At 50.0% G+C, this 12,231-nt stretch overlaps 2 non-coding genes across 2 annotated transcripts; both read right to left on the reverse strand.

Moving 5' to 3' along the window:
• Positions 1–10,793: 10,793 nt before the first annotated feature.
• TRNAV-AAC (transfer RNA valine (anticodon AAC)) lies at positions 10,794–10,866 on the reverse strand. The gene has a single exon. It is a non-coding gene; the product is annotated as a tRNA-Val (tRNA).
• A 95-nt stretch (positions 10,867–10,961) lies between these two features.
• Positions 10,962–11,034, reverse strand: TRNAV-UAC (transfer RNA valine (anticodon UAC)). The gene has a single exon. It is a non-coding gene; the product is annotated as a tRNA-Val (tRNA).
• Between the last annotated feature and the right edge of the window lie 1,197 nt (positions 11,035–12,231).

Here is a 12,231-nt window from a genome sequence, read left to right on the forward strand (position 1 = left end):
CGGGCTACATATATGTAGTGACAAATGGCAGGAAAAATGGGAGCGGGAAGACAGGAGGCGGGAAGAAAGTGGCGGGAAGAAAGAGGCGGGGAGAAATTGGCGGAAAGAAATTGGCGGAAAGAAAGAGGCGGGAAGAAAGAGGCGGGAAGAAAGAGGCGGGAAAGAACTGGCGGGAAGACAGGCCGGGGAGAACTTATGGGAAGACAGAGGTGGCCGGGAAGAACTGGTGGGAAGCGGGAGCAGGAAGACAGATGAGGGAAGAAATTGGTTTTTCTGATTTTTTTGATATATTATTTGTATTTTTAACATTTTGATTTGTATTAGTTTTACTTTTCTTAATTTTTTGATATACTATTTGTATTTTTAACATTTTGAATTGAATTAGTTTTATTTTTCTGATTTTTTCATATATTATTTGTATTTTTAACATTTTGAATTGAATTAGTTTTACTTTTCTTAATTTTTTGATATACTATTTGTATTTTTAACAATTTGAAAAAAAAGTATTTTGAAAAATACCTTTAGTCGCGGTTGGCCTCCCCAACCGCGACTAAAGGGTATTCTCATGAAACGAAATTGGCGAAAAAACCCTTTAGTCGCGGTTGGGGTGGCCAACCGCGACTAAAGGTACCCCTTTAGTCGCAGTTGGCGACCCAAACCGCGACTAAAGGGTCGCCCTATAAAATCGCGTAGGCGCGAACGGCCGCGCCATTCTCTTCATCTCCGCCAGTTACAGAGACGATCCACGCCGCCGCGCCCGAAGCTACGCCGTCCGCCGCGCCCTCGACGCTGTGTTGCCGGCGCGCCCAGTACGCCGTGTCGCCGCCACGCCCTTGACGCCGTGTCGCCGCCGCGCCTCGACGCCGTCCTCGCCGCACCCTCTCGCCGACCGCCGCCGCGCCTCGTCATCGCTGCCGCCACCGAAGCCCCTCGCCGCGGGAGTACGTGTTGCGCCCGCTCATCCCCACCGGCGCCGCTCTTCTCGGCGTCGGATCTTCCCGGCCAGCCGCCGCGCCGCAGGCGCTCAGCTTCCCCGCTGGCGCCGCCAGTATACGGGCGCGCGCGCGCCACACGCAGAGAGGGAGGGGCGCGCGCCACAGTACACGGGCGGTCGGCGCCCATCTCTCAATTTTTTTGTTTTTTTTACTAACAAAAATTGAAACTTAACAATAAGATTGTGTAAAAAAAACTAAAATTTGACTTGAAAAAACTAAAAAATCTCCCTCATTTCTTTTTTACTTAATAAAAATTGACTTAAGAAAAAATGAACTAAAATTTTGACTTAATAAAAATTGACTTAATAAATTTTTTGACTTAATAAAAATTGACTTAATAATTTTTTTGACTTAATAAAAATTGACTTTATAAAAAATGAACTAAAATTTCACTTTGAAGATTTATGCTTTTTAGACTTTGTTTTATATTTGATGGAGTATTATATATGTTATACTACCTCTATTCATAAAAATGTAACGCCGTCAACGCGCCAACGCGCTCGTCCTCGCCTCCCTCTTCCGCGACACCCTCTCCCACCCCTTCCTCGCCCCCTCCTTTTGCCACCGCCCTTTCGCCACCGCCACCGGTTTCTCGGTCACTTTTAAAATAACTTAACAAAAGTTTGTCAATTTTAAAATAACAAAAATAACTTAACCACCGCGCGTATACGGAGGGGGCAGCGCTCGTCGCCCCCTCTGTATACGCGCGGTGTTTTTTTGGGATCGAGAGGGGGCGGCGAGGGTTATGTGTCCTCGGCACCGCCACCGCCACCGGTCTCTCGGTCACGCGGTCACTGCGTCCCCCCTCTCGCCTCCCTCGTCGCCCTCTCTCTTTATATGTAGAAGAGATGTGATAATGCATATACACAATTAATTTGTTTTTACTACATGTTTTCAGGACTGACATATGGCGGACGATAGAACTGACCCGATTATGGACAACTATGATCCGGACGCTGAAGACCATATGTTCGGCATCATAAACGGCGATATTCTATATGTGCCGACCGAACAAGAAGAAGATGATATCTCTTCTTATCTGAACCTTGACGGTGAAGATGAAGGTCGTCAGCAAGATGATGCCGAACAAACGTCGATAAACGACGATCTTCAAATGGAAGTAGCAACCACCTCCGGCGCCGAGGTATATATATACATTGAGCCTCTGGTGATACAAACTAACTGATTTGAATAAATATGTGTGTACTAACGCGCGCGACTCTCTTTCTTATTTTAGCCCTCGGCCGGATCGTCGAAACAATCGAGTACGTCGTCAAAGCGTGGCGCAACCAAGACGATGAAACAAGGAGAAACATGCACCATCGAGGTTGTCGACAGTGCAACCGGCAGGCCGCTGGAGCCCCGCAAGAACGCCACCAAGTCTGTCAACCAATGCGGAGCCGTTGTTAGAGACAACGTCTCGATCACCGTCCAGGAGTGGAATGAGCCAAAGAAGGCACGAATTGGTTTCACTTTTGTCGATAAGAGAACAAAAAAAGATTGCTTCAAGAAGCTTATGGAACATTTCGTTCTACCTCCGGAATACAACAAATTCGATGAGGAGGGTAACAAGATTGAGGAAAACAAGGAGAGGATGAGGCTAGTCAAACAGTTCGCTCTTCATAAGATGTCCGACGCATTCCGGAAATTCAAGCAAAATCTAGCCCATGACTTTGTCAAGCAGAACAAGACTCCGGATTTCAAAGGACAATATGAGAAACTGAAACATGATTGGCCAGAATTTGTGAAGCAAAAGAAATCGGAGCAGCTCATTCAAATATCGAAAAAAATAAGGAAAATGCGGCTAAGAAGGAGTACAATCATATTATGGGGCCAGGAGGGTATCGCCTTTGGGAGCCTAGGTGAGAGAAGATGGAGAACGAGCTGAGGGCGCGAGGAATCCGTCCAGGTACAGAGGGATGGGACCCAAGGGCCAAAAGCTGGTGGTACGGGCATGGGGGAACGCTGAACCCGGAGACAGGGGAGTGTGTTTACCGGGGCAAAATATTTAAACCCACCCAAGCCCTTATTGACGCAATGAGGGATGCTCAAGAGGGGAAGATCAAGTTCAACAGAGAGAACGATGCGCTGACACAAGCCCTCGGGAATCCTGAACACGGAGGACGTGTACGAGGCATGGGGCACATTCCGTGGAAAATAGGGTTCTCACAGAATGATGACCCGTACGGTTACAGAAGCCGTAAGAGAAAGATGGATCGGGAAGCAGATGTTGTGGCGCGGTTGGCATCGGAAATGGATGTGATGAAGAAAACCGTGAGTGTACTAGTAGCCGAAAGAGATGCAGCTCGGACGCAGCATGAAGATCATCCATCAGATCTCGGAAGCCAGCAGCGGAGAAGCAGCGTGGCTTCCATGGAGGCCCCACCGGCTGGTGCACATGCACCGACGATCGAAATTACTGCACCGGAGCCTCTGGCGGTCGAAATTACTGCACCGGAGCCTCCTCGCTACCCCGTGGACGATATAAAGGAGATGAAAGAATGTCATCTGTATTATCCTATCGGGAACATGTCCATGAAGGTATCCATCGGCAATGCTTTACCATGTTTACCTGGAGCACTCCACCACAACAACCCCATTCAAGATGGCTATGCTCGTGTCACGGTGGAGGACATAGTCCAAGGGTTTGAGGACCTGGACATTGACATTGCTACACCTAAAGGGGAGAGAAGACTTGGAGATGTCAAGCGCCATTTCATTCTATGGCAAAAGAAGTTTATCAAGTTTCCAGGCGAGGCGCCAAGGACAACAAGTCCACCCCCCTACGGTGGTGGTGGTGGCGGTGGTGGTGGTGGTGCTTCACCTACACCTCCTTCACGTCAGCCGACGCCGCCCCCCAATTCACCTCCGGCGGGTAAGCAGCCGCCGCCCCCTAGTCCGCCCCGGGCGGGTGCGTACGCCGCCCCAATCCACCTCCGGCGAAGAAGCAGAAGCAGTCCTAGAGTATTAACCCGGACCCTTATGTACCTAAGATAACAAAGGTACCGGAGCCATCACTGAAGCCTCTCCCCACGAGGCCTTGGGAACGTACTGCCGAGGAAGTCGACGCGGCCGCGACTGCTGATTATGAGAAATGGAAGGCGGACTGCAAGAAGAAAAGAGAGCCCGAGCCCAAGCCAGTATTTTCTGATGAGCAAAAGAAGTGGGCTAAGTCATTTTTGAACGAACCGTCCCAAGCCGCGAAGAATCTGCCTGACGACTATGCACGTGAACTTCGTAAGCAGGCACTCATGTTGAAGGAGAAGAGAGAGCGGGAGGAGGCCGAGAAAACGGAATTAGAAAGTAAAAAAAGCGGGAAACGAGTTGCCCAGCTCGGGGAACAAAGTAAACAATCGATTTCCCCGCTTATAGTGAAAGCCGCCGGTCCGGATGCCCCCGATATCATAGAAGCTGCGGCAGCACAGGGATTGACTGTAACGAGTGCCAGAGAACAAGCAGCCAACTTAGGTATTACTCTTCGTGAACTGTTAGGCCTCGATGAGGCGCCAGTGAAGGAGGTAGTAATTACATATGTGAAGAATGGGCCTCTCGTCGAGCCTGCGCAGGAAGAGGATCTACCTCCACAAATGAAAGGTCTGCTGAAATGGTACAAGGGTTACATAAAAAATAAAAACGCCAAAGAATATATTTATGCGGAAGTTAGATATGAGCATCACTTCAAACATTACTATGTACAAATTCATCTGAGTGAATTGTTCCAGCTTTTCAATCTGCGCGAGCTCGACAAATCTATCATCAGTTGCTACGTTCGGTAAGTGATTTATTTCTACCCCATCTCGTTCATATTGCCTGCACTATATATATGTCCTAACTATATTGTTGTGTCCGCTATTATACATGCAGAATGAAGATTAAGGAATGCAGAGTAAGGAACATCCATGATGTTGGGTTCATTGACCCACACATCGTTAATGGATATGTGTTAGAGCATCACCCCGCCGACGTGGAGGCAGACCTGTGGCTGTTTCTTACAAAGCAGGAACTCAAAAGTGATATTCTATTTCCTTACCATTTTGGGTGAGTGTTTCTGTCTTGAGCACATTCTCTTTTGTTTACTCCATGCATGGTATGTGGCCGGATTATCGATGAGTTATGCATGACGTACTGTGCATGTATCGTGTCCGCAGGTTCCACTGGATTCTGCTAGTAATTAAAGTTGACACCTCAGAATGTCTCGTCCACGACTCTCTGACTCTGGATTCAAATCTTTGGGGCGGCATGAGAAGAATGCTGCAGAAGTAATTATTTTCATTCATTTGCGCTCTATATCGATCGGCCTATTTCGTTCATTTCTTAAGCTTCAAGTAACTAATAACTCTCTTGTTCATTTAATTTTCTTTGCCTCGTAGGGTTTGGAGACGGTTCTCAGATCAAAAGGTCGGTGATTTCAAAAAAGAGCTAGAATTCAAAAGGTCAAAGGCTAAGAATGGTGGCGATATTCAGCCAGCGGGGACCAATCTATGTGGATACTATGTCTGTGAGATGATCCGGAGATACACCTCTGAGCGGGTTCCGAGTGATACCAATGCTCAGAGGAATAACCTCCGGATGATGCTTAGTCCAGAAGCTCGCTTCCGACCACTTCAAGAGGAACTAGCTGGATGGTTCAGGAGGGAAGTCCTCCATCCTAAAGGAGAACACCATTACGAGGACGTAGAACTTTATATGCATTAAATTATGTATGGAAACTTGTTCAAAATTGTATATGGTCATCCGATGATATTGAATATATATTGTATATTCCTCTTGAATTCTTTTTGGTTCTAATTTCAAATTTGTTTGAAATTGTACATTCATATGCATGTATGTAGTACCGTAGAATATGTGAAACTCCTTCAAAATTAAAATAAAGCACAAAAGAAATAAAACAATACAAATTAAACAGAAAACAAGTTTAGGGGGGGGGGGGGCTAAAACCCTGAACCTGCGGCGGCCTTTAGTCGCGGTTTGCCAGAAGAACCGCGACTAAAGGTCCTCCGCCCCGACGGCCGCCTGGCGCCCACGTGGACGGGCCTTTAGTCGCGGTTCTTAAGCAACCGCGACTAAAGGGAGGGGCCTTTAGGGCATCTCCAACCGGCTTACCCAAACGGACGCGCTGGGCCGTCCGTTTTGGGCCGTTTGGGTGGCCAAGCGGACACCCGGACAGCGGCCCGCGTCCGCGTGTCCGTTTGGGTCGCGCGCTGCGCCCAACGCGCGGACGCAGCGCATTTGTAATAAAATAAAACAAAAATGAAAATAAAAAAGGAAAACAACAAAACATAAATTTAAACTAGTTGGTCATTAAACTTAGCCCTATTTTGGGCAAATTTTACACAAAAGAAAGCCATATATGGCTTTAAACTAAATAAAAACCCTAGCCAGGGTTTGCGAGCACGCGGTGGCCGTCGGCAGTACTACCCCCAGTAGTACTCGTCGTCGTCGGCGTCGATGACGACGACGCCCCCCGGCGGTGATGCGCTGTTCCGGCTCGAAACGCCGGAGGGCACCGGGGACTCCGGCCAGGGCGACCACTGCGCCCTTTCCCAGGCGGAGTCCGGGTTCGGCGGGCTCGCCGGCCTGCGCAGCCGTGCCCTCCGCGCGGACTCACCGCGGAGCTGCTCCTCCGCTGCGGCCTGCAGCTCCGCCTGTAGCCGGAGCGTGGCCAGGCGCTCCTCCTCCGCCAGGCGCGCGGCCCGGCGCTCCTCCTCCTCCTGGAGTGCCGCCTGATGCGTTGCCTCCTCCTGACGGCGCGCCAGCTCGAGGAAGGCCCACGCCTCCGCCCGGGCGTCCTCCCGGGCCTTCCCGGCCGCCTCCTCCAGCCGCGGAGGCGCGCAGCGTCTCGGCGAGGTGCGGCCATTTGGCCAGCTCGTCGAGATCGCTCTGCTCGCGGGAGGCCGCGAGCGCCGCCTCGCAGCTCCGAGTCATCCTCCTCCGCCGCCTGGGCCTGGGGCTGGTGCGGGGCCTGGGGCTGCTCGCCGATGTAGAGGCCGCCGGGGTGGCGGCCAGCCCGCCTAGCAGGTGTGCGTGGCTGCGCGCGAGGCCGCGCCGTCGCGGAGGTGAAGCACGTGTGCCGGCGCGCATCGTGCTCCACCTCGAACCACAAGTCCCAGTTGGGACTTGCGTCGCCGTAAGCGGGCTCCTCGCTGGAGGTCCGCCGGCAGCCGCGCGCGGCGCTCCGGATCTCGCGACGGGCGCGGCCGGATGTCGGGATGGGCGGCACCGGAACCCGATCTGGACTCAGGTGCCAGCCGTGGGGGAGGTGCACGTCCCCCCACGGCATTGGGACGCCGGCGTCCCAGAACATCTGCGCCACCGCTACGGTGACGTAGATCCGGTCGCGCTCGGGCGTCGCCGGCGGGCCCATGGCGAACGGCGCCGGCGCAGCGGCCGGCTGCTGCCGGCCTCGTGGTCGTTGGCGGACGGCCGGAACTCGCGCCGGGGCCATGGCGGCGCGGAAGCTTCGAGCTCGCGCGCGTGCGGCCGATGGGGAGAGAGTGGGGCCGGATAGGGACAGTCCCCTTCCCGATCCACATTTAATAGGACCGGGCACCGACAGTGGGCTACCACGCGGACGAGGCGGACACGCGAGGACGCCGCGTGCCATCCGCGGCCACGCAAACCCGGCCCAGATTTGGGCCGGGTTTGCGTCGTTGCGGCCTCTGCGGCCGTCCGCTTTTGCGGTGCGTCCCCGCGTTGGGCCGCGTTTTTGTCCGGCTCGACCCAAACGGACGCGCGGGCGCGGTTTGGGTCGCGCGGTTGGAGATGCCCTTAGTCGCGCTCATTTGGTTGCGGTTGCGCAACCGCGACTAATGGCAGTTGCGAACCGCGACCAAATGCCCTTTTTCCACCAGTGCACCTGGGTCTGGAATCCCTCTGTTTGTTAAAAAAAAATACTAGTCAATTCGTAGGCTAACTTGAGAGCTACCGCGAGCTGATTCTGTGTATCACTAGGCCTATATAACATGTCAAGTCCTAAGGTTAGGCCACTAGCTCGATCATGATGGTTGATCTTATCCTTAAAAAATCATGATTTATTCGGTCTGCAAACACAAAGCACACGCTATAATCTAGTTCAAAATAAAAAAATGCAACGGATCAGACAGACATAACACAAAACCAAATCCTTCTACTTGACCTGTAGCCTAAATCGGCATGGAAATCACACAAGGCATGTTCTTGGCAGCAGCAAAGAGAAGCAACAAAGAGAACAGAGGGCGACACGAGACCTGTAAGATCACACACGTGCCACCGTCCGGTTACCATTGCCTGAGGTGATACATCGCCGTCTGGCGGCAAGAATCATCAGTTCGGAAGCTCCCTTTCCGTTCTGTTGCATGAGTTTCTGGCGAAGTGCTTCGGTTGGTGATCTCATCCCCGTTTAAGGATGCTGAAGTCTGACAGCCGCAAACGGCAAAATGCAGTTTGGCTGAGTAGTTGTGAAGCAAAGCTAGCGACATTATCTAGACCAAAACCTATGGATTAATGCTGTTCTTACCCGTTCTAAAATTTCTTGGTTTCTGATTTGTTCTTGGACACACGCGTGCATGCATGGACAATGCTGCAAAGATTGGTGCCGACACATTAAACAAGTGCAGCTAGATGCTGGCAAGTTGCACGCTTGGACACTGACCACACACCAGATGTTCAAAAAAATGCATGTGTTTCTTTTGATAAGGTACAGGGAGACAAAAAAGATGGTTCAAGTCGCTTGATGCCTTATATGATGATCAATACTAAACTCGAGAATATTGACTCTTCGTTCAATGGCAGCAAATAGCAACACTCCGACCCCAACTGAATACCTACTCACCGGACCCCATATTTTTGGTTGTCGACGCAACTGTTTTTCCTTCTGATTATGGAACAAGGGATATCTTCAATATGAGAATATCCCATCAAATCTCATGGTGAGTTGATGGGTCCTGCGTGTCTTGATAGGCTGAATAACGTCCACCAATATATTACTTCAGTCTTCAGCATATCATCAAAATGCAACTCCTTTGTTCTCATATGATACTTCACAATTGCAGAAAGGAAAATAAGAGAAGCAGAGATCAAGATTTTGGGGTTAAGTAATCATCATATGAAGGAAAAAGTAAGTGTCACATGGAAGCGAGGAGATATCATTAGATTGGCAAACTCAAGGAGAGATCCAGCATCACTGTACCAGTCATCTAAGCTGAACTGTCATGTACGTAGTCATTTGGCGACAACACTTCAGCAACTTTTTACAGAATTAATAGAGCATCACTCATCAACATGTTTTGGAAATATTAATCCAACCATTGTTTGTCAGATACAAACAGACTATATTATCTTCTACAAAGGTACTTTGTTGCACGGCATGAGAAATTACATTTGTAAAATTTGGACACTGCTACTTGTGCTCTACACATCACCGAAACATAATAAGTCTCAAATACTGAAATTTCTCTTGTCATTCTATTTGCTTCCATCCGGTTTGATCACATGCATGAGAATTTTCATAAATATCTTCAAGATCTCTTCTTCAGCATATGAAGCGGTAAACTAGACTGGAAAGTGCAGATATTGGTAGGACAACCTTATTGATTTAGCGAATCAGTGCAATAGAATGCTTAGACATGTCATGATTCTTACATATGTAGGCGGGTAGGCCTAGCACAGTTCATACAGTTCACCTAGATTTGTTTCATGCCGCAGCTTATATAGCTCTCCACAAATAATCAATCATTGTACTCCGTACAATCATTTGTTTGTGGATTTGGATGATCTTTTTCCCGGGAGCTTCAAACTATGATAAACCTGCAGCTAGCTCAAACCCGCAAAAAAAAAACCCTGCAGCTAGCTAAAACCTAACACGTGCAGAAGCAGCTCAGTTTAATCAGTAGTAATACCAGATGATAATTTTTCCTTATGCCGCAGATTATATAGTTCTCCTCAGTTACTGAAATCTCTCTTATTCACATGCATGTAAATTATCAAAACAATCTTCTTCAGCATATGAAATGGTAAACTGGACTGGAAAGTGCATATATTGTTAGAAAGTACTCCCTCCAGTCCTATTAAATTGACGCGACGTTGTGAAGGCTGCTAGCATGTTTGAGCTGGTCTCCGCGTCGATTAAAAGAGTCTAGAGGTAGTACATGAGAGTTGTTAGAACACCCTTATGCTCTTATCGGCACGCAATTTATGCTAGGTGGAGAAATACAGGTCAAACTAGCAAAGGAAACAAATGTGACGCCTTATCTGCTCCCAGAATTCAGATAAACCTCTCACATCGCCAGCTGTAGGTGGTTCACGGAATTATCCTCAAGCCAATGACAAAGCACTCAACAAAAAGCAAGTGTCCCATCTCAAAAAAAAAAGAAAAAAAAGCAAGTGTCCAGCTAAGTATATGTGTGGTATCTGCCTGCTTGCCTGTGTGCAATGATTAGTACATAATCTAGCCATTTTAGATAAATATATTGTACTCATCAAGCAAGCTTATATATTTCTCCTGAAATAGTCAATCATTATACAATCATTTGCCTGTGGTTAAAAGATGGAAGCTATTTTTTTCCAGGAGCTTTAAAGTATGACGAACCTGCAGTTAGCTAACACCGAACACATGCAGGGCAGTTCAGCTTAATCGTTAACGCCAGACGATTTTTTTTCCTGTACAAAAGCATGAAATGGGTAGCTCGTTACAGGCTGCACACGTGAGCATCTCAAGTTCTCAACACTTGTCCGGAGGTTTTCCATTGACCCGAAAGACCGTGGCGAGAGCCCTCCATGGTATTTTTGAGAATAACAAAAAGAAAAATACTAAAAATGTATTGGTTTCGCCCGGACTTGAACCGGGGATCTTCAGCGTGTTAAACTGACGTGCTAACCCCTACACCACGAAACCTGTTTATTCGTAATCAGTAAAAAAACCAATTTAGCAAAATTAAAGAAAGAAATAACGAACAATAAAAAAATACGAAAATACCAGGGAAAAAATATTGGCATCGTCCGGACTTGAACCGGAGATCTTCAGAGTGTAAAACTGACGTGCTAACCCCTACACCACGACACCTGTATATTTTATTAGCATCGTAATAGTAATAATATTATCATGACCAAACAGTTTAGTCGGCTAATTATGACGTTAGCCTGGACCTTTCTTCCCTATCTTGCCGCGAGGCACGCACACGCGACGGCGAGAGCAAGACTAGTCTATTCGTAGGCTAATTTCCGAGCTAGGGGGGGAACCAGGCCCAAGGTGAGCGCCGCCGACATTGTTGCTGCCATCGAGGGGCACTTTGGCATCGACCACAACATCTTCCATGTAGTCCCACACTACCCGGAAGATTTCCTCGTCACGTTCAAGTACCAGCACCACCGCGAGCAGGTGACGGCGCTGCCTGGCCGGTTCAGCTACGGCAGCCAGGCTTTCGGCAACCTTGACTTCCACGCCACCAACTGGAGGCTAAACGCCCACGCCGACGTCAAGACTCTCTTCTACCATGTGCATCTCTGCATCGAGAATGTTCCGCTCAATGCGTGGACAGACTACGTCGCCTCCCGCTTGCTTGGCCCGGACACGATGCTGCACTACTTCGACATCGCCACGCTGCGCAAGGAGGACGCCTCCGTCATCAGCCTGTGGGCCTGGTCCTCCAACCCCGACTCCATCCCGAAGATCCAGTGGCTCACTCTCACCGACAACCCCACTGCAGGCTTGGGAGGCACAGCGGCATCGACGGTCACTGGCCGCCAAGGGCTGGAGCGCCGCACCCTGATGCACTTGGACCTACTTGAAGATTTCTCGCCTGACGCGGACGGCGTTGTGCCAAGGAGGACTCGCAACGAGCCCCCATACCCTTGGCGCTTGGGTGTTGTCTGCGGCGAGAAGCACATCAGGGAGAAGGAGCGGCAGAAGACCCCGGCGTGTCGCTGCAATGACGAGGCAGAGCGACGTGCGCGCAATGGCCGCGACCGCCGCGACGACGATGATGATGATGGGCGCCATGGGCGCCAAGACAGCCACTCCTCTTGGTCTCAGCGCCTCTTCAGGAGCCGCTCGCGTGCGCCACAGGATAGAGGTGGAGAGTATCGGCGGGACAACCGCGACGATAGGCGCCGCGATGACCGCGACAGAAGAGATGGCCGGGACGGACGTGATGATCGACGCCGGCAGTACAGGCTGCTGCCTGATGCCAGACACCTGGACTTTGCACGCGTCCAGAGTGGCGTGTGGTGCTATAATCCCAGCCTCTGGGAGTCGTCGCCG

The sequence above is a fragment of the Lolium perenne genome, chromosome 4, assembly GCF_019359855.2.
Source record: "Lolium perenne isolate Kyuss_39 chromosome 4, Kyuss_2.0, whole genome shotgun sequence".
NCBI classification, from domain to species: Eukaryota; Viridiplantae; Streptophyta; class Magnoliopsida; order Poales; family Poaceae; genus Lolium; species Lolium perenne.